The sequence below is a fragment of the Lycium barbarum genome, chromosome 2 (assembly GCF_019175385.1).
Source record: "Lycium barbarum isolate Lr01 chromosome 2, ASM1917538v2, whole genome shotgun sequence".
Classification (NCBI taxonomy): Eukaryota; Viridiplantae; Streptophyta; class Magnoliopsida; order Solanales; family Solanaceae; genus Lycium; species Lycium barbarum.
In genome coordinates, this window is record NC_083338.1 from 91,431,256 (window position 1) to 91,452,460 (window position 21,205).

The following is a 21,205-nucleotide window of genomic DNA, read 5'->3' on the forward strand; positions in this document are numbered from 1 at the left end:
ATGGTTACCGTAATATTATTCTTCGTTGATAGTCTCGCCTTAAAATACTTGTTCCTTCAAGGTGAGACGGAGTTATCACTAGCATTCCATGCTGTAATCGAAGGTCACCGACCTTACGTCGCTCCGATGAATACATGATTTTTTTTTCTTCCTTGGGCTCCCTTGTGTGCTTATATGATATATATATATAAAACATGTATATGTATATAAGATATGTATAAGTATATGAAATACGTATATGTATATAAGATAAGTAAATGTATATAAGACATGTATATGTATACAAGCTATGTATATGAACCTGGGCTGGGGGGAAAGGGATACATGGGGGAACGGGAAGGGAAATATGTTTCGCTGCCACCTGATCAACTGGATTATCATCCCGGACGCGGGGTGCCCGGACGCGGGATATATGGGTGACCCGGTACATATCGGCGCTATGTGGGTGAGCCGATATTGTTCGGCGCTATGATATGACCAACTATGTCAAGACCAGACATGCTATGATACGATATACTATGACATGCTATGCTACGATATGATATGCCACGACAGGACATGATATGACAAGCTATGCTATGATATGATACGTTATGACATGCTATGCTATGGTAAGACATGCTATGACACGCTATGCTATGACACGACACGCCATAACATGCTATGCTATGATATGATATACTATAGCCTGACATACTATGACACGATATACTATAACGCGACATGCTACGACAAGACAAGATAAGATATGATACGATACGATACGATATGATAATACATGACATGATAATAGTTCTATTTTCTATGTCCTATGACTCCATGACGTTATTCATTATACACTATGTTATTGCTTGTGTTATCTTCCATGTCTTACATACTCGGTACACTATTCGTACTGACGTCCCTTCTTGTGGACGCTGCGTTTCATGCCGCGCAGGTCAGCAGACAGGTGGACTTGATCTTTAGGAGTTTACCAGTAGTACTCTACAGTGCTCCAGTTGTTCCGGAGCTTCACTTCAGTGGTACTATTTTGTATATGTACATTCGGGCACGATAGTACTCGGCCCTTTCTATGTATAAGTATACTATGTCTAGAGGCTCGTAGACAGATATGTACAGTCAGTCAGGTACAACTAGATATATGATGTTTGGCATGATAATGCTGTTGTATAAAGTGTTAACGAAGTTTACTAGTCTATGTTCATAATGACGCTGCTAATGTTAATGTTCATTAATGTTCAAAAAAAAAAATATGGCTCTGTTTATACATGATAGATAAGGGGTGCTCGATACAAGTATCGGGTACTCGTCACGGCCCCTAGTTGGGTCGTGACATATTCAGCCAAGGAGCTGAAATTTGGAGGAGGAAAAGGTTAGTCATGCAATTGAATATTGAAGCATGCATTACTTTATTGAAGTATACATTATTTTAGGAAGACATAACATGGTGGAGGGATCATTTCACATTAAATATGGATCATTCATCTTGGAATGATTACAATGGACAAAGGGTGGTGTGTGAATCATTCACCACACATGAGATTGTCTTGTAAACAATTTAAAAGAAACAAGAAAGGAAACAAAGATGAAAAATCAGCCAACACACTTATCCGAAAGTTGAAGAGAAAAATTAGAAAAGTTTAAGTGTAAAGTTAATGGAATGAATCATGCCATAAGTGGAGCATGTGACCAACTTGTAGGAATCAAAGTTGAACCAAATAATGACCAAGAAATCAGCCATCACAATTCATTTCAACTACACAACACAAAGAAAGAAAACCTAAACCTAGAGAGAGAGAGCATTCAGCCAAGGGGCTGATTTTTGAGCTCTTTGAGTCTTGATCAAAAACTTATTTTCCAAGGTGTTTCAACCATTTATAAGGTCCCTAAAACGTGAAGATAGTCTTTGGAGCAACAAGAACCATTTTCATCTCAAGTCACCAACTCTAGCCAAGTAGAGAAGTCAAGTTGTCAAGGTAAGATCTAACTTTCTTTTCCATGCATTAAGGGTGATGTAGATGAGTAGATATAAGTTGTATGTATGAAATAAGGTGTGATGATGTTGGAACATGATAGTAACCATGAGGTTATATGTGTTGATGTTGAAGTATGGTTGTAACTTGAAGAACTTGAATCGCATGCATAAAATCATGAATGTTGGTGTTGGAACGTTGTTGTGACCGAGGGGACTGTTTTGGTGGAATTAATGAACTAATTTTCTTTAATAAATATGGATGTTACTATCATAGATCTCATGGTAAAAAGAATGAAAAGGATTGGAAGGTTAAAGGTGAAGTTGTGTTAGTATGAAAATAAAGTGAATCTATGGTTTTATGTGAAGTGATGTTGAAGCATGTTGAAACCGTGTGTGGACTGTTTTGTGAGGAAGTTAGTGAACTGTTTTTACTTGATATTTTGATTGTTATTATCATGAAATTTATGATGGAAATGAAGGTGTTTAATGATTGGAGTTGAAACTAAAGTCGTTTGAGAATTGTTGTAAGGATTATAGAAATGACGATATAGCGTAGTTGCGTATGAATTGATGTTGTACTTGTCGTGTGGATAGCTGGTCATAACTTACTGAAATTATATGCAAAGAAGACATGAAATGATGTGTAAAAATCGTATGTGGTTGGCTTAGTATGTTCGTAAACGTTTGCAAGAATTCCGAACATTGTTATGTTGTCGGTTAGGGACTGTTTTTGATGTGTTGTTGGTTAGGGACTGTTTTGGACTTGTGTTTTCATTAAGTTGGATGTGTTGTTGGTTAGGGACTGTTTTGGACTTGTGTTTTCATTAAGAGTATACATCATATTGTATGTTGGATGGGCTGTTATAAGTTGTTACATGCAAACGTTAAGGCTACGAACTATTAGAAGTAACTTGAGAATGTAGTAGCCGTATGTGAATCGTTATTGCATGTTGTGAATGTGGGCTGTTTGGAATATTGTGTGGGCTGTCCGGATTGATATTGAACATATAATTATTGATGTTGGGCTGGTTATATGTACTTTGTTTGGATACAAGAGTAAACGTCGCCTAAACATCTAGAAAGGAGTTACTAACGTTAGAATACGTTTTGAATCTCCCCGTAACTTAAACGTAGTTGTTGGCATCTTAATATAGGTTGAAGTATTATTGGGCAGCGTATACATATTGTGTGACGAATAAGCGCTAAAGGTATGTGAAGCTAACCCTACTTTCTTTTTGGCATGATCGTTGTGAAATGAATATACGATATATATATATATATATATATATATATATACGATTCCAAAGGAATTCCTACTCCTAGAGCCACTAGGATGGCTATTGATCTTGACTCCCATAACTTATGTTTTGATATATATATTGTTATGTACATATGATTCAAGTTCCATTTTGATATAATCCACAGGGACATCCGAAAGGTATATGATATGACTATTATTTGAAATTGCGAACGATGGTTCGTGTTGACTATTGTATTGAGTCCTTAAAAATGTTTTGAATTGCATATAGTTTCTCACTACTCTGCTCGTGCATATCTCAATATATCTTTCACCGAGTCCCGGGCCGGGTATGTTATCGTGCACACTTTCACTGTATTGTTCGCTGAGTCCCTCATTAAAGTGCCGGGTACAATATATATATATGTATATTCTTAAGTTATGCTGTGTTATGAAGTTATGCTGTGATATAAAGTTATTCTGTGTTACGGAGTTATGCTGTGTTACGGAGATATGATGTGTTACGGAGATATATATTATATTCTGAAGTTATGCTGTGTTATGGCGCCAGAGACGGGGTGGCGACCATTTTCACCGAGTCCCATAATGGGGCCAGATATGATATATGATATTGACATGCATGATTTATGTTTCGAAAGCAAATACTTGGTATTCTGGTTATTGCACTCATTTTCTGTACTTCTTATTTCAATTATGATCCCGTTTTCTGTATTTCATGCTTTACATGCTCGGTACATATGCCGTACTGACCCCCTTTCTTCGGGGGGCTGCGTTTCATGCCCGCAGGTGCAGACATTCGCTTTGGTGATTCGACAGCTTAAGATTTCCCCTCTGCTATTTGGAGAACTCCATTGTTCCGGAGTCCATAATTTGGTACAAATCCTTCTCGGATATATATTTATATGCCTATGTGGACAAAGGGTACGACGGGGCCCTGTCCCGTCATATGGTACGTTACTGTTGATACTCTTAGAGGTCTGTGGACATATGTGTGGGTTGTGTATGGGTTCTGTTCAGCTGTGTCTATACGATGTGCTGTGGTGTGATGTTCGTTTATGATGGCGGCCTTGTCGGCTTGCATATGATATTATTATATGATGGCAGTCTTGTCGGCTTGCATTTATAATTATATTTATGTGACATTTCTAAGACCATGGTTTGGTCGTTATAAGATCCATATTGAGTTTGATGTGAAATGAACATATAGCTAAAGTGTATGCATACGGGTGTCCATGTCGGGCACCAGTCACGGCTTACGGGGTTGGGTCGTGACACTTGAATTATGGAAGAAGATGGAAAATGGGTTACAAATATGATATTAGTGGCAATTGTGAGTAGTAGATTAATATCAATCATGATTATTGATATGTTGTGATTGTAATTACGTTATGAATGATGTTAAGAGCATGAGAGAAACATTAGATGAGAATGAATGTAATGTTGTATTATGATCATGATTATGGATGACCTTGAGAGAAAATTGTGGGGATTCGATAATGATGAATTTGACAAAAGTTATTGATGATGATATTATGAATGTTATTACAGATGTTTCGGAATTGATATATGACAAGAGGAAAGTTGTATAAACTAAGGAAAGGTTGTCGAATTTTCTCTAGCTTTAGTAAGCACGTTCATATAATTGATTAGCTAATGTTAATGCGAATTCTCTTGAAGGTAGAAACGTGAGCATTAAAGGAGAACAATAAAGAGATGGAATTGTTAAACGAAAGAGGTATGTAAGGCTAGTCCCTTATTTCTATGGCATGAATCCTCCTATCTTTCCATGATTTTCCTACATATCGAAAATTATGAGTCTACGATTATAAAGAGCTTCATACAAGATGAAGAAAAGAGATACGTTACGAGCATGACAATACTGTTGATGAATCTAAGTCTAGAAGTCCTAAAGCTCATGATATGACATTCCTACGAAGCAAATGATCCTTGTATGATTCCTATGATATTATTTTCCCTACCTCTCCATGACTTTCTTACATTCCGGGAACTATGAGTCAACGTTGATGGAGAGATTCTTATGAGATAAAGATGAGAAATTTATCATGAATACAATAAAAAAGATGATAAGTCTAAGCCTAGAGATTCTAAAGCAAGATATGATGTCTATGAAGTTAATGATCCTATTTACGATCCCTTGATTTTGTTCATGGTGTACACTAACCTTAAAATGTTAGTTCCTTCAAGGTGAGATATGATTAATATGATCACTCCACAATGTAATCGGGGGTTCTCGATTTTATGTCACCCCGATATTGTTATAGATTGTCTATAAGCTCTAATGCATGTCCTATGACCAATGTTCGGAAAAATTATGAGTCTATGTTCATAGGGGGTTTCATAAGAGATAAAGGCAACAGATATGTTACGAGCATGACGACAATAATAGTGATAATTATAATGACGACGACGATAATAGTGATAACGATAATGACGACGACGATGTTAATAGTGATAATGATAATGATAATAATGACGACGCTAATAGTGATAACGATAATGATGACGACAATAATGGTGATGATGATAATGATGATGATGATAATAGTGATGAAGCTAAAGATGTTTATCGGATTTTATGTATATGTGCCTATGTATGGCTATTATGAAACCCCGAGCTTATATGGCCGGGTAGAATATATATATATATATAATGCGCGCGCACCACTGCAGTTGGGTACGGATAACACTGAGCCTTGGTAAAGCCAGGTACGGATAACAATGAACCTTGGTAAGGCGAGGTACGGATACCACTAAGCATTGGTAGGGCCAGGTACGGACAACACTGAGCCTTGGTAGGGCCAGGTACGCATAACACCAAGCTTTATTATAGCTGGGTACGTAAGACACCGAACCTATATGGTCGGGTATGATACTACTATGTATTCAAATGTATGAAAAGCCTATAGGACATTTATGTGATACTATCGAGCCATTACGTGGCCGAATACAGATAAGGTTTAATGTGTATGAGTAGATAAGGTACTATGATATATATATGATACGATGTTGTATGCGCTATGATGACACAACTACTATGATTATATATGATATAGGTATGAAAGGTATCCACCCTTAAAAGTTACGCAGGTTATATCTTCATCTTATGTCTTATGATTTCTCTATTATGTTCATTTCATTCATGTCTTACATACTCAGTAAAATATTTGTACTGACGTCCGTTTTCTTTTGACGTTGTGTTCATGCCCACAGGTAGATAGGGAGGCGACCCAGATTTATAGAAGCCGACAAGCAGACTTTTGAGAGCACTCCATTATTTCGGAGGTGCCATTGATTTACTATTTTGTGTACATATATGTTTTGGGCACAACGGGGTCCTGTCCCATCCATATGTCTAGTACTCTAGTAGAGGCTCGTAGATACGTATGTGTGGGTAGCATGGTCTCACGATGTCCTTATTGTATGTATATTATTTTGATAGCCGAAGGGCTTATGTATATAAAGGCAATTATGTTCAAAGTGAAATATGGTTTTCCTATGATTTGAGTATAAGATTAATGAATGAACCCTTGATGTGTACGATGGGTAATGGTACGAGCTGTTCTAAGGCATAATTCCTATAATATGATTTCCTTCATCTTTCCATGACTCTCTTATATTCCGAAAACGATGAGTCTATGATTAGTAAGAGCTACTCATAAGATAATGATAATGATGACGATGAATCTAAGTCTAGAGACTCTAAAGCTTATGATATGACATTCTTATGCAGCTTATGATTCCTTGATGTTATTCATTGTTTTTAGGCTCACTTTATGTTGCTATTTCCATCAAGGCGATACATGATGATCATGACTACTCCATAATGGAATCAGGGGTCCTCGACCTTACGTCACCTCGATAGAGTTGCAGCCTATACTTGAGTTCTTATACATGTTTCATGATTAGTATATGATGATGAGCACACACCGTGCCTACATAGCCGGGAAAATACCGCTAAGGCGGGTCGCATATACACCATGTCTAGATGGCAGGGGCAGACACCACTAGTGGACCACATGAGATGTTTATCCCGGATGCGGGCGGCCCGGACGCGGGCTGCCCGGACGCGGGCTAACGATGATCACACCGTACCTATATAGTCAGTCATTTACATACATATGCTTACATGATATGATGATGTTTATTATATGAGTTAGTATGCCTGACTCCGCCTTGAGAGGCAATCAGTTACAGGTTACTCATTTATCTTATATTCTTGCATCTCTTTATGATGTTGTTGTGTATGCCTTACACACTCAGTACATTGCTCGTACTGGCATCCTTTCCTTTTTATGGACGCTGTGTTCATGCCCACAGGTAGGCAGGGAGGCGGCCCAGATCCTTAGGAGCTACTCAGTGGATTCACAGGAGCACTCCACTACTACGGAGATGCCATTTGTTGATACATTCTTCTGTGTACATATTTGGGTATGACAGGGTCCTCTCCCGTCCTTATGTCTCAGTATTCTAGCAGGGGCTCGTAGATACGTATGCGTGAGTAGTAGTTGTCTCATGAGTACATCAGTGTATATTTTGTACATTATTATGGGTGTGACGATTAGCATAATGAGCGGTGCTCGGCAGTCAGCTCTGGGTACCTGTCATGGCCCCTAGTTGGGTCATGAAAAAAGTGGCATCAGAGCGATTCCATCCTAGGGTGTGTCTAAGAGCCTTGTCTAGTGTGTCACGACCCGACCAAAGGCCGCGACGAGTACCCGAGGCTAACCACCGAGCACCCCTCATCCTACTGTTTATCACACTCATTTAATGCTCTTTTATCAATTTTATACTCAAAGCATAAGGAAGTTCATCTTTCATTTCAAAACATAAATACTTTTATATGCACAAGCCTTTTGGTCATTGAAATAATATATACAAATATGTACATGGTAGCAGCCTCGTGTGACCATACTACACACACTGCGTATGTACGAGCCTCTACTAGAGTACTAGACATATGGACGGGACAGGACCCCGTCGTGCCCAAGACGTACATGTACAAAAAAGGATAACCATAAGCACCTCCGGAAAAATGGAGTTCTCTCAATAGCTAACAGCTCCTACGAGTCTGGAGCAAGATCACCTCCCTGTCTACTTGTGGGCATGAACACAGCATCCAAAGAAAACGGATGTCAGTACAAACATTGTACTGAGTATGAAAGGCATAAACAATAATATCACATCAATGAAATAAAGGAAGCATCAATAAGGAACATTTGTATCTGACTGTCAAATAGAAAATGAGTGATGCGTGCTGGCTTACTCATAATCATAATCATACCATATAAGCATAAATATATAAGCTGCCCATCCATATCGGATCAGTGTAATAATCATTAGCCTGCGTCCATGCCTCCCGCGTCCGGGGTATCATCTCATGCTGCCCACTAGTGGTGTCTGCCCATGCCATTTAGCCATGGTGTATAGCTGCCCGCCTTAGCGGTGACTGCCCGGCCAAATAGGCACGGTGTTATATCATCATCATAATATGCTCATCATAGTACATACATAAAGACTCAAGGTTAACTATGCTTTATCGGGGTGACATAAGGTCGTGATTCCCCGATTCCATTATGGAGCACTCATTAACATCCTACCTCACCTTGAAGGGAATAGTATATGAGGTGAATGTAAGCAATAATCACATCATTGACGTTTTAGGATCATCATACCATGAACATGTAGAACTTCTATACTTTAACTCATTACCTTGTGTAGCTAATTAGGGATATAGGCTCATATCTTTCCGGAACTTAAAAGATTCATGGAGAAGAAAGAAATTCATGCTATAGGATTCGTGCCATTAGAAAGAAAGGAATAGCCTCACATACCTTTGTCGTTTAACTATCTTATCTCTTGATCGTCCTCCTTCGATGCTCGCGTTTCTACCTTCGAGAGGAATCGCATTAACATTAGTTACTCGGCTTATAAGAACATTCTATCATTTTACGGAAAATTAGACAGCACTTCCTTTGTTTATACTACTTTTCCCACATTCTATATCAACTCCCAACGTTAATAACAACATTCACAATATAGCGACAACAATCGTCATTTATCTACACTTACTATAATTCACCATTTCTCTTTAATTTCTCCACAATTATAATTGTAACTCGTTATCGCGTTTTCTAATATATAATACTTATTCCATGGTCTATATGTCACTTATAACATATTCACAATCACAGCATACCAACATTCATGATTCATCCCAATCACTATTTAACAATGACATTATTCACACATTCATGACCCAATTTCTTTGTCTTTCCACAACCCAAGTGTTTCAACTTTCAACCACTCGAACCATATAAAAGGTTAATAAAACTCACCTTAGATGATGGATGAACAATACTCAAGTGGAGCTCCTCTTCTTGCACCAAAACCCTAACTCACTTCTCTTGAGTTTTCTTGGCTTAGATAAACTTTTAATGGGTTCATAAACTTGATTTCATGGATTTGGTATAGTTGACCATGTTTTTCCTTTGATTTCTTGTGGATGAATGATGGAGAAGGTTCTATAGGGTTCTTGGAGAGAGGAGAGTGGAAGATGAAATGAAATAAAATGAAGGAGGGGTCCTTATATTAATTCATGAAATCAGTCCCGACCGAGATGTACGGTGCGATCAACGGAGCATCTATTGGATCGATGGGGGCGTCGATCTGACCGTCGAAGTTATTAAATTTCCAGTGAGCAATTTGTCGTTTCCTCTCATTCTACGGTGAGAAGGACGGTTCGTTGAACTGATCGACGGAGCGTCGACCTATTCGTAGAATGGTCTTCGCTCCAGCTAAATTTTATGACACAATCGACGGAGCGTCGACTCGTTCGACGGTACACAGAACGAACGTCGAACCCCCCTTTCGCAAAACAGTGGTGAAGTTTCATTTAACGGACTTTCCTCCCTTTCCTTTAACTTCTTTGGAATCTTAATTAGGATTATTAAGTATCCCTTCATACTTGTAGGGACATCATGTTCACCTTACCTTACGTTAGTCCCTTCGCTGCTCAGCAACCCAATGTTTCAAGTTGTAACACAGTAGAGTATTGTTTATAGGTGTGAAGCGCGCCACACTTATAAACGAGAGGCTGTGGGGCATTTAGGAAAAATGACTGTTCTTCATTTTTTTAGATTGTGCCATAGAGCCATGTTATAAGATTTTCTTTTCTCTAATTGTGCGTTGTGATTTTTGCGATGTCGGTAAAGAGAAAAGCCACAGCTGCCCAGAAGGGCAAGGCTACGACAGAAAAGCGGATAGAAAGGGAGCCACCAATGAATGTAGAAGAAGGTGGATCCCATAATGACGCTCCATCCAATACCTCTCACACTCCGCCTATTTTAGAAGAACAATGAGGGGTCTCTACTCCAGCTCCTATGCCTCCAGTTCCTCTACCGGGTGCTTTGGGTCAACAGATGACCGAGGCCATTCAGATATTGACTCAGTTAGTTGCCGCTCAGGCTCAATGGCAAAGAACAGGTCTCGGTGGTAGAGCCACTAGTGTAAGGGCCGGTGATTTCATGAGTTTAAATCTTCCAAAAAATTTTGGGTCAAAGCTAGACGAGGACCCGTAAGGTTTTATAGATGAAATATTGAGGACCCTCCGATACTAAATCTGTGGAGTTGGCATCCTATATACTCCGGGATGCAGCAGTCATTTGGTACAATAATTGGATTTCTTCAAGAGGAGAGGATGCACCTCCACCGGTTTGGCAAGAGTTCGTGAAAGCTTTTATTTGTCATTACTTGCCACCCAAGGTCCATCGAGCCAGAGCTGATAAATTCTTGAATCTTAAGCAAGGGAATATGAATGCCCGGGAGTATAGTTTTCACTTTAATTCATTGGCCAGATATGCTCCAACTATGGTGGCGGACATGGGAGATAGAGTACATAGATTTGTGAGTGGCTTAGGGCCACATTTGTTCAAGGATTGCTTGATGGCATCAGTACAAGAGGGGATGGACATTTCCCGTATTCAGGCTCATGCCAGAACATATAGGAGCAACAACAACCGCGCCAAGGTGAGCACAATAAGATGGTTAGATCCGTTGGTGCTAGTAGTGAGTATAGAAGGGGTCAACGACAACACTATTCCAGGTATTTGGGCTAGTCCACGACTAGTGCACCTCCTCTTTTTGCGGGAAGGAGATTTGATCGCCCCATTTATTATAGTCTGAGTCAGAGTTTGAGAATCTCAGGTTCCCAGTTTGGGGGTGATCCTAACCAGAGGAGAGCACCGGTGCCGCGATGTAGTCAGTGTGGTAGATTACATTCAAGTCAGTGTCGCCGAGGTTCAAACACTTGCTATGCCTATGGTCAGGTTAGGCATATGATGTATGATTGTCCATCGATAGGTGGTGGAGTTGGGGCTCAGCCCAAAGGATCAGCAGCTGGCTCTTCCTCGTCCGTGTGCCCGGTAGGGCAGAGGGGGAGCATCCAATTCAGGCGGCACCCAGCCCCGTATTTATGCTTTGGCTAGACGACATGATCTTGAGTCCTCTCCAGATGTGGTTACAGGTATACTATCCATATTCTGTCATGACGTTTATACATTGATTGATCCGAGTTCTACGCTGTCTTATGTTACTCCTTATATTGCTGGCCGCATTAGGGTGAAACCCGAACCAATTAAACCTTTCAAGGTATCTACTCCGGTTGGTAATCCAGTAATAGATAGACAAGTGTATAAAGATTGTGTGATTGTTGTATGTGATCGTCAGACTGAAGTTAATTTGGTTGAGCTAGAAATGTTAGATTTTGATGTGATTATAGGCATGGATTGGTTGGCCTCTTGTTATGCTAATGTAGATTGCAGACTGAAAACAGTTCGATTCTAATTCCCGAGAGAGCCCGTGTTTGAATAGAAAGGTAATACAGCGTCTCCAAGAGGTAAGTTTATTTCCTACCTTAAGGCAAGAAGGATGATAGCTATAGGCTATATTTATCATTTAGCTCGAGTTCATTATATAGAAGCAAAGCCGCTGACTTTTCAATCCGTCCCAGTAGTAAACAAATTTTCGGATATATTTCCAAATGAACTTCCAGGCCTTTCACCGAAGCGGGAGATTGATTTCGCTATTGATGTGTTACCATATACTAAACAAATCTCTATTCCTCCTTACAGAATGTCTCTTGCAGAATTGAAAGAGCTAAAGACATAACCGAATGATTTGCTCGAGAAGGGATTCATTAGGCCCAGTTCATCACCGTGGGGAGCACCTGTCCTATTTGTGAGAAAGAAAGATGGTTCCCTACGGATGTGCATTAACTATAGGCAATTGAACAAGGTGACAATAAAGAATAAATATCCGTTTCCAAGAATCGATGATTTGTTCGATCAGCTGCGGGGTGCTAAATGGTTTTCCAAAATTGATCTGATATCGGGGTATCACCAAGTGAGAGATAGAGAAGAGGATATTCCCAAAACAGGCTTCAGAAGTAGATATGACCATTATGAATTTCGGGTGATGTCGTCTGGGTTAACTAATACCCCGACAGTGTTTACGAATCTGATGAGTCATGTATTCTGGCCCTTTCTAGATCTATTTGTGATTATGTTCATCGATGACATCTTGGTATATTCTCGGTCAGAAACAGAGCATGCAGACCACTTGCGTATTGTCCTTGGAATTCTTCGGACTCGAGAATTGTATGCAAAATTTTCAAAATGCGAGTTTTTGCTGAATTCTGTAACTTTTCTGGGCCATATCATTTCAGCTGACGGTATTCGAGTTGATAGTCAGAAAATTGAGGCGGTGAAGACTTGGTCAAGGCCCATAACACCTACAGAGGTTCGTAGCTTCTTGGGATTAGCAGGCTATTATATAAGATTTATGGAAGTATTTTCTTCTATCTCAGCACCATTAATGAAACTAACTCCGAAATCAGCAAAATTCCATTGGACCGATGCTTGTGAACACAGTTTCCAGGAATTGAAGTATAAATTAACTTTAGCCCTAGTCCTGACACTTCCAGAAGAACCAGATGTGTATGTTGTTTATTGTGATGCCTCTGGTGTCGGATTGGCCCGTGTGTTGATGCAACACAGTAAAGTCATTGCCTATGCTTCAAGGCAGTTGCAGACACATCAAATGAATTACTCGACCCATGATCTTGAATTAGCAGCGATTATTCATGCTTTGATATTTATACAGATCATAAAAGTCTCATGTATATTTTCAAGCAGAAGGAGTTGAATCTACGACAGAGGCGATGGTTAGAATTGCTGAAGGATTATGATGTGAGTATTTTATATCATCCTAGAAATGCGAGTGTGGTAGCCAATGCACTTAGCCGCAAATCAATGGGTAGTCTATGTGAAAGCCCTTCGGAGAAGAAAGAGTCAATCCGTGAGCTTCACTAGCTAGCTAACCTTGGAGTTCGTCTAATTGATTCAGACGATGCAGGAGTTGGTATTCATAACCTAGCTGTTTCATCCTTAGACACGGAGGTGCGAGAGCACCAATATGAAGATTCCAAGTTAAGTCATTATAGAGATACATTTCCTGAGAAAGAAAAGTCACCATTTGAAGTTTCGGCGGATGGAGTTCTCAGGTACCGAGGTAGGCTATGTGTTCCAAATATTGCAGGACTATGTCGCCAGATTCTAGAAGAAGCTCATTACTCTCGGTATTCCTTTCACCTAGGGGAAATAAAGATGCATCACGATCTTAAAGTAATATATTCGTGGGATGGAATGAAGAAGGACATAGCAGAATTTGTAGCTCAATGTCCCAATTGCCAACAGGTGAAAATTGAGCATCAAAAGCTAGGAGGATTGTTACAAGCCATGGAAATTCCAACCTGGAAATGGGAAGTGATCAACATGGATTTTATTGTAGGCTTGCCTCGTTCTCGGTGAAAGTATGACTCCCTATGGGTAATTGTTGACAGACTGACAAAATCAGCTCATTTTCTTCCGGTCAGAACCACATATTCAGCAGAAGATTATGCAAGGTTGTATCTTAAGAAGATAATGCGACTTCATGGTGTCCCGGTGTCCATTATCACAGACCAAGGAGTACAATTTACAGCTAAGTTCTGGAAATCTTTCCAAGAAGGCTTGGGTACTCAGGTAAGGCTTAGCACAGCGTTTCATCGACAAACTGATGGGCAAGCCGAATGCACTATTCTGACTTTGGAAGATATGGTACGGGCATGTGTGCTAGATTTCGGTGGTAGTTGGGATGACCACTTACCTCTTATTGAGTTTGTATACAACAACAGCTATAATTCCAATATTCAGATGGCCGCGTATGAAGCTCTGTATAGAAGAAGGTGTAGATCCCCAATTGGGTGGGTTGAAGTAGGGGAGATACAACTAATAGGTCCGGAGTTGATTCAACAAGCGTTGGAAAAGATCAAGGTTATCAGAGATCGATTATTGACAGCCCAAAGGCGCCAGAAATCTTATGCGAACAACTGTCGGCGAGACTTAGAGTTCCAAGTTGATGATTGGGTATTCCGGAAGGTATCACCGATGAAAAGCTTGATGAAATTTGGTAAGAAGGGTAAATTAAGTCCCCGATACATTGGACCATATAAGATTGTCCGAAAGATAGGCCAAGTGACTTATGAACTAAACTTACCCCTAGAACATGAATCAGTCCATCCAGTTGTTCATGTTTCGATACTCCGTAAGTGTATCGGAAATCCTACAAGAGTAGTTCCTGTAGATGATGTTCAAGTTACGGAAAAGTTGTCTTATGAAGAGGTACCAATTGCCATACTAGATAGGCAAGTACGACAACATAGAAATAAAGAGGTAGCCTCAGTTAAGGTCGTGTGGAGAAATAATAACCTAGAGGAAGTGACCTAGGAAGCAGAAGAAAACATGAAGTCCAAGTATCCACAATTGTTTCCACCCCTAGAAAAGATTCAAGAGGAGAAGTCATTATTATATGGTATGTGTTATACCCCGTATATTTGTACGTCGAATTATTCGCAAGCAAATCGACTCAGATTAAAAGCAGAATCAATTTTAATTAAAACATAAATTGTTTATAAAATTTTATTTAGTGTAAAAAAATATTATTGGAGAGTAGGGATTAACCAAGTGTGATTAGATTATTAAGTGAGAATTAGTGATTAATTAAATTAATTAATTTAGTGTAACTGTGGGCCCCACCTGATTTAAAAAAAAAAAAAAGGCGAGTCACAAGAGAGGAGCACGTGTCTAGCAATGGCCAAGCACATATATATGAGGTGGAGATGAATAACTTGCAAACTATCTCTCATTTGTTTTACAAATCAAGTTGAAAAAAAACAAGAAGAAAGAATAATTATCTCCATGGCTGCTCACGGCTAGCCATGGAGGAAGGAGAATTTTTTTTTGTTTGCTTGTTTAATCAAGTTTCAAGTGCAATTCAAGTTCAAGGAAGTGATAGCAACATTGGATTTTAAGTTGGAGAAGGAGAAATTGAAAAATTGGAGCAATTGAGCGTAGAAATTCCTCCGAGACAATTGTGGTAAGATTTTCTTATTTTATGGTGTAATTGTGTTAATAGTATTGTAATGGAATTATTAAAATTGGATTGGATGAAACTGGAAGTAAGAAATTGCCTGAAATCGTTGTTATACGAAATTGTGGGTTAAAATGGATTTAGAAAGGTTGTTGGGTTGTTAGAACTGTTATGGGCTGAATTGTGAGAATTTTAAATATCTATATATATATATATATATATTGTTGGTATTTCTGTGTTAACAAGAGAATAATTGGAAATTTGGGATAGGCGAATATATAGGGGAAGTGCTGCCCGATTTTCGTTAAGTCTTTAGATAATAGAAAACCTTAAACAATATTGTATAAGCTAAAGGATAAGTTCTATGAAGAAATGGGCTGCAGATTTACGAACTAGAAAATATAGTTACTAACGATAACATTACTCTTATATTAAATAGGCTAAAAGAGCGACAAGGCGAACGGGTTTGCGAATAGTCGCTAACAAGTATGTAAGGCTAACCCTTCTTTCTTTTGGCATGTCTTAGATGTAAGTGATGAATGATATGAATTTTGGGGTAACTCTATTCATAGGTTCCTAATGTGATTCATGATTCTTGTGCTATTCATTCTATATGGTCTCCATATGATACCATTCTTAGACGAGTAAGGTCTAAATGTTTCTTGTGATGGTTTATTGATATTGTACTCCTATTCTCTTCCGAAGGGAACACCCATAAGGTACCAGTTGAGTTGTGTATATGGTATTACTAATGATTTCGAGGAAATTAGTTTTATACTAAAGGAAACATAAAGTTAGATTTTCAAAACCACTCCGAAGGGGGTGCGAGATTTTACTATTTAGATTTTCAAAACCACTCCGAAGGGGGTGAGAGATTTTACTATTTAGATTTTCCAAACCACTCCGAAGGGGGTGCGAGGTTTTACTATTTCATTTCATTTACGACTTATGTTTACATTCCATAGCATCATCTCTTTGTATTGATATTTGTGGATTAAGTTTGTGTTGACATGATTGTTATATTAAGCCGGAAGCGGCTGCTCGAAGGGGCAATCATTATTATTGAGCCGGAAGCGGCTGCCCGTAGGGGCCATTATTATTAAGCCGGAAGCGGCTGCCCGAAGGGGCCATCATTATTATTGAGCCGGAAGCGGCTGCCCGAAGGGGACGTTATTATTAAGCCGGAAGCGGCTGCCCGAAGGGGCCGTTATTGTTAAGCCGGAAGCGGCTTCCCGAAGGGGCCACCATTATTATTAAGCCGGAAGCGGCTGCCCGAAGGGGCCATCATTATTATGCCAGAAGCGGCCGTCCGAAGGGACTATTGTGATACTAGCCGGAAGCGGCTGTCCGAAGGGACCATTTTGTTAACATGTCGGAAGCGGCATGTGTGTTAGATTGCATTATTTACTAAAAGAATGTGTGTTAGATTGCATTATTTACTTAAAGATTGTTTTGAGACTTAATGTATATATTTATGTTTCTTCCAGCGAAGGCTGCAGGTATTGAGTTAGATTGTGATTTCTTCTCTCCTAAATCAAGTTATGATTATGATTTGTTACCACCTTACATAATCAGTACATTGTCCGTACTGACGTCCTTTTGCCTGGGGACGCTGCGTTCATGCCCACAGCCCCAGATTGTTTGGCAGGTTAAGTATACAGCTAGGATGCTCTGACGTCTGCTGAGATTGGAAAGTTCCACCTCATTCTGGAGTTGTGCTGAGTCATGTATATATGTATGATTATGGGTATGTCAGGGCCCTGTCCTGACTCATAGTGGCCAGTTCACTTCTTAGAGACTTCTGCAGACAGTGTCCTATGGTATGCTGTCGAGATGTCGACAAAGTGATATCAGTTGAGTCATTTATGGATTTTAAAAGAGTATGTATTTCGGATGATTTAGATTGGTCTAAAGTACTTATTGATTGAAAGTTTTCATAATCGTTATAGAGATAATGATTTCTATTTGGAAAAAATTTATGTTCTTAAAAGTTTTTGAAATGACAGGTTTTACTAGAGGGAATGTCTAAGGGTTCGCTCGACTCTGATGAGAGTCAGGTGCCCGTCATGCCCTACCATTGCTAGGGTGTGACAAAGTGGTATCAGAGCAGTTCGTTCTAGGGGTTGTCTGCAAAGTCGTGTCTAGTAGAGTCTTGTTTATCGGTGTGTTGTGCACCACATCTATAAACTGGAGGCTACGAGACATTAATAGGGTGTCATTCTTTCTTTCATATCTAAGATCGTGCGATAGAGCCCAGTCATAAGAAATGAAGTCCCTTGTACTAACCTTTGATTTCAGCTAAAGAACGACATCGACACAAGAAAGCGACCGATGATATTAGCAGTTACAAAGTACAGAGGTAAGTAACGGTGCGGAAGAGGCATGTTGGATAAGGTAAGAATATTGAAATATGATTGAAATGTAAAGTTGGAGGATGAAAGAGAAGGTGGATAGGAAAATATAACAGAACAGATCGTTAATAGATCAGGTACGTCTCGAGGTGCGATATGTGAGGTAAGTCCTGACACCTTTATACTTTTCTGGAAATTGGGAGCCCTGTGTGGCTATGATACAATATGATATATGCGTATATAAGTTAGCCCTGTGAGGCGTTGTTGGTATTTTCTGCGTGTAGGTTCTGGGATAGTAAGAAGTACAGAGGAAACTCTGCCAAAATTTTCCCAGAAATAGACAAAGAAGTAGTAGTATGATTGAGATAAAAGTACAGAGAAGGAAGAATTATGACAAGTTATGAAGGTATTAGTAAGACAACTTGTGAGATACTAAGGGTAAGATCGATCAGAAAGGGTGAAGGGTTAAGTACGCCTAGTTCATGGAGTATAATTAAAACATGTTGGGAATTGTGAATTAGATTAAGAAGTGTTACGTTATCGGATGGATTACGAACAGACTGTAATGTGAACACCATAAGGATTGCCATAGAAATGAGTAAAGCCAGCAATAAACGGATAGAAACCAAGATGGTATTTGAGGCAGTGCTGAGTATTATTGGCAAAGACCTTAGATAATATGACATCAGAAGGTGGATACTTATTAAAAGGAAAGAATACGACATGAGAATGGTAACGAATAACTTAAGAGATATTCTGAAGGATAGCAATGCTATACTGGATTAGAAGTTAAGATGTTGACAACGGAGTTATTGGCTAATGATATTGTGACATATAGGTAGTAAAGGAGAAGGGATAGGGAATCCCTCCTATAGTAGGATATGAGAAAACCAAATGGCGAATAGAGGAAGGGGAAAGAGTATGGCAAAATAGAAAGCAAGTGAATTTTAGTACAATAAGATATGTAGAGCAGAATATACCAGGAGAAGGAAAGACTAAGATTGGATGCACTTTGTACGAATGGTACAGGAATAGTTATGCAACCTACGAAATAAGGAGAAGAGCAAAGACAACGATGTGGAATAATTACCTCGAAAAGCAACAAAAGGAGGAAGGATTATAAGAATGACTATGTAAAGACCTGGAATGCGTTATAATGATTTAAAGCGAATCGACAAACGAAAGCGGTATGTGAAGGGCGTAGTTAACTAAGAGAACACTTGAGAAAGTATTGGTAATTCGGAGTCAGTCCAACATTCGAGGATGAATGTTTTGAAGGGGGGAAGGATGTTATACCTCATATATTTGTACATCGAATTATTCGCAAGCAAATCGACTCAGATTAAAAGCAGAATCATTTCCCGACACGAAATAGAAACCGTTAATTTTCAATTTTAATTAAAACATAAATTGTTTATAAAATTTTATTTAGTGTAAAAAAATATTATTGGAGAGTAGGGATTAACCAAGTGTGATTAGATTATTAAGTGAGAATTAGTGCTTAATTAAATTAATTAATTTAGTGTAATTGTGGGCCCCACCTGATTTAAAAAAAAAAAAAGGGGAGTCACAAGAGAGGAGCACGTGTCTAGCAATGGCCAAGCACATATATATGAGGTGGAGATGAATAACTTGCAAACTATCTCTCATTTGTTTTACAAATCAAGTTGAAAAAAAACAAGAAGGAAGAACAATTATCTCCATGGCGGCTCACGGCCAGCCATGGAGGAAGGATAAAAATGTTTTTGTTTTCTTGTTTAATCAAGTTTCAAGTGCAATTCAAGTTCAAGGAAGTGATAGCAACATTGAAATTTAAGTTGGAGAAGGAGAAATTCAAAAATTGGAGCAATTGAGCTTAGAAATTCCTCCGAGAAAATTGTGGTAAGATTTTCTTATTTTATGGTGTAATTGTGTTAATAGTATTGTAATGGAATTATTAAAATTGTATTGGATGAAATTGGAAGTAAGAAATCGCATGAAATCATTGTTATACGAAATTGTGGGTTAAAATGGATTTAGAAAGGTTGTTGGGTTGTTAGAACTGTTATGGGCTGAATTGTGAGAATTTTATATATATATTTGTTGTTGGTATTTCTGTGTTAACAGGAGAATAATTTGAAATTCGGGATAGACGAATATATAGGGGAAGTGCTGCTCGATTTTCGTTAAGTCTTTAGATAATAGAAAACCATAAACAAGATTGTATAAGCTAAAGGATAAGTTCTATGAAGAAATGGGCTGCGGATTTATGAACTAGAAAATATAGTTACTTACGATAACATTACTCTTATATTAAATAGGCTAAAAGAGCGACAAGGCTAAAAGAGCGACAAGGCTAAAAGAGCGATAACATTACTCTTGTGCTATTCATTCTATATGTTCTCCATATGATACCATTCTTAGACGAGTAAGGTCTAAATGTTTCTTGTGATGGTTTACTGATATTGTACTCCTATTCTGTTCCGAAGGGAACACCCATAAGGTGCCAGTTGAGTTGTGTATATGGTTTTACTAATGATTTCAAGGAAATTAGTTTTATACTAAAGGAAACATAAAGTTAGACTTTCAAAACCACTCCGAAGGGGGTGCGAGATTTTACTATTTAGATTTTCAAAACCACTCCGAAGGGGGTGCGAGATTTTACTATTTAGATTTTCAAAACCACTCCGAAGGGGGTGCGAGATTTTACTATTTAGATTTTTCAAACCACTCCGAAGGGGGTGCGAGATTTTACTATTTAGATTTTACTATTTCATTTCATTTACGACTTATGTTTGCATTCCATAGCATCATCTCTTTGTATTGATATTTGTGGATTAAGTTTGTGTTGACATGATTATGATATTAAGCCGGAAGCGGCTGCCCGAAGGGGCCATCATTATTATTGAGCCGGAAGCGGCTGCCCGAAGGGGCCATTATTATTAAGCCGGAAGCGGCTGCCCGAAGGGGCCATCATTATTATTGAGCCGGAAGCGGCTGCCCGAAGGGGCCTTTATTATTAAGCCGGAAGCAGCTGCCCGAAGGGGCCACCATTATTATTAAGCCAGAAGCGGCTGTCCGAAGGGGCCATCATTGTTATGCCAGAAACGGCCGTCCGAAGGGACTATTGTGATACTAGCCGGAAGCGGCTGTCCG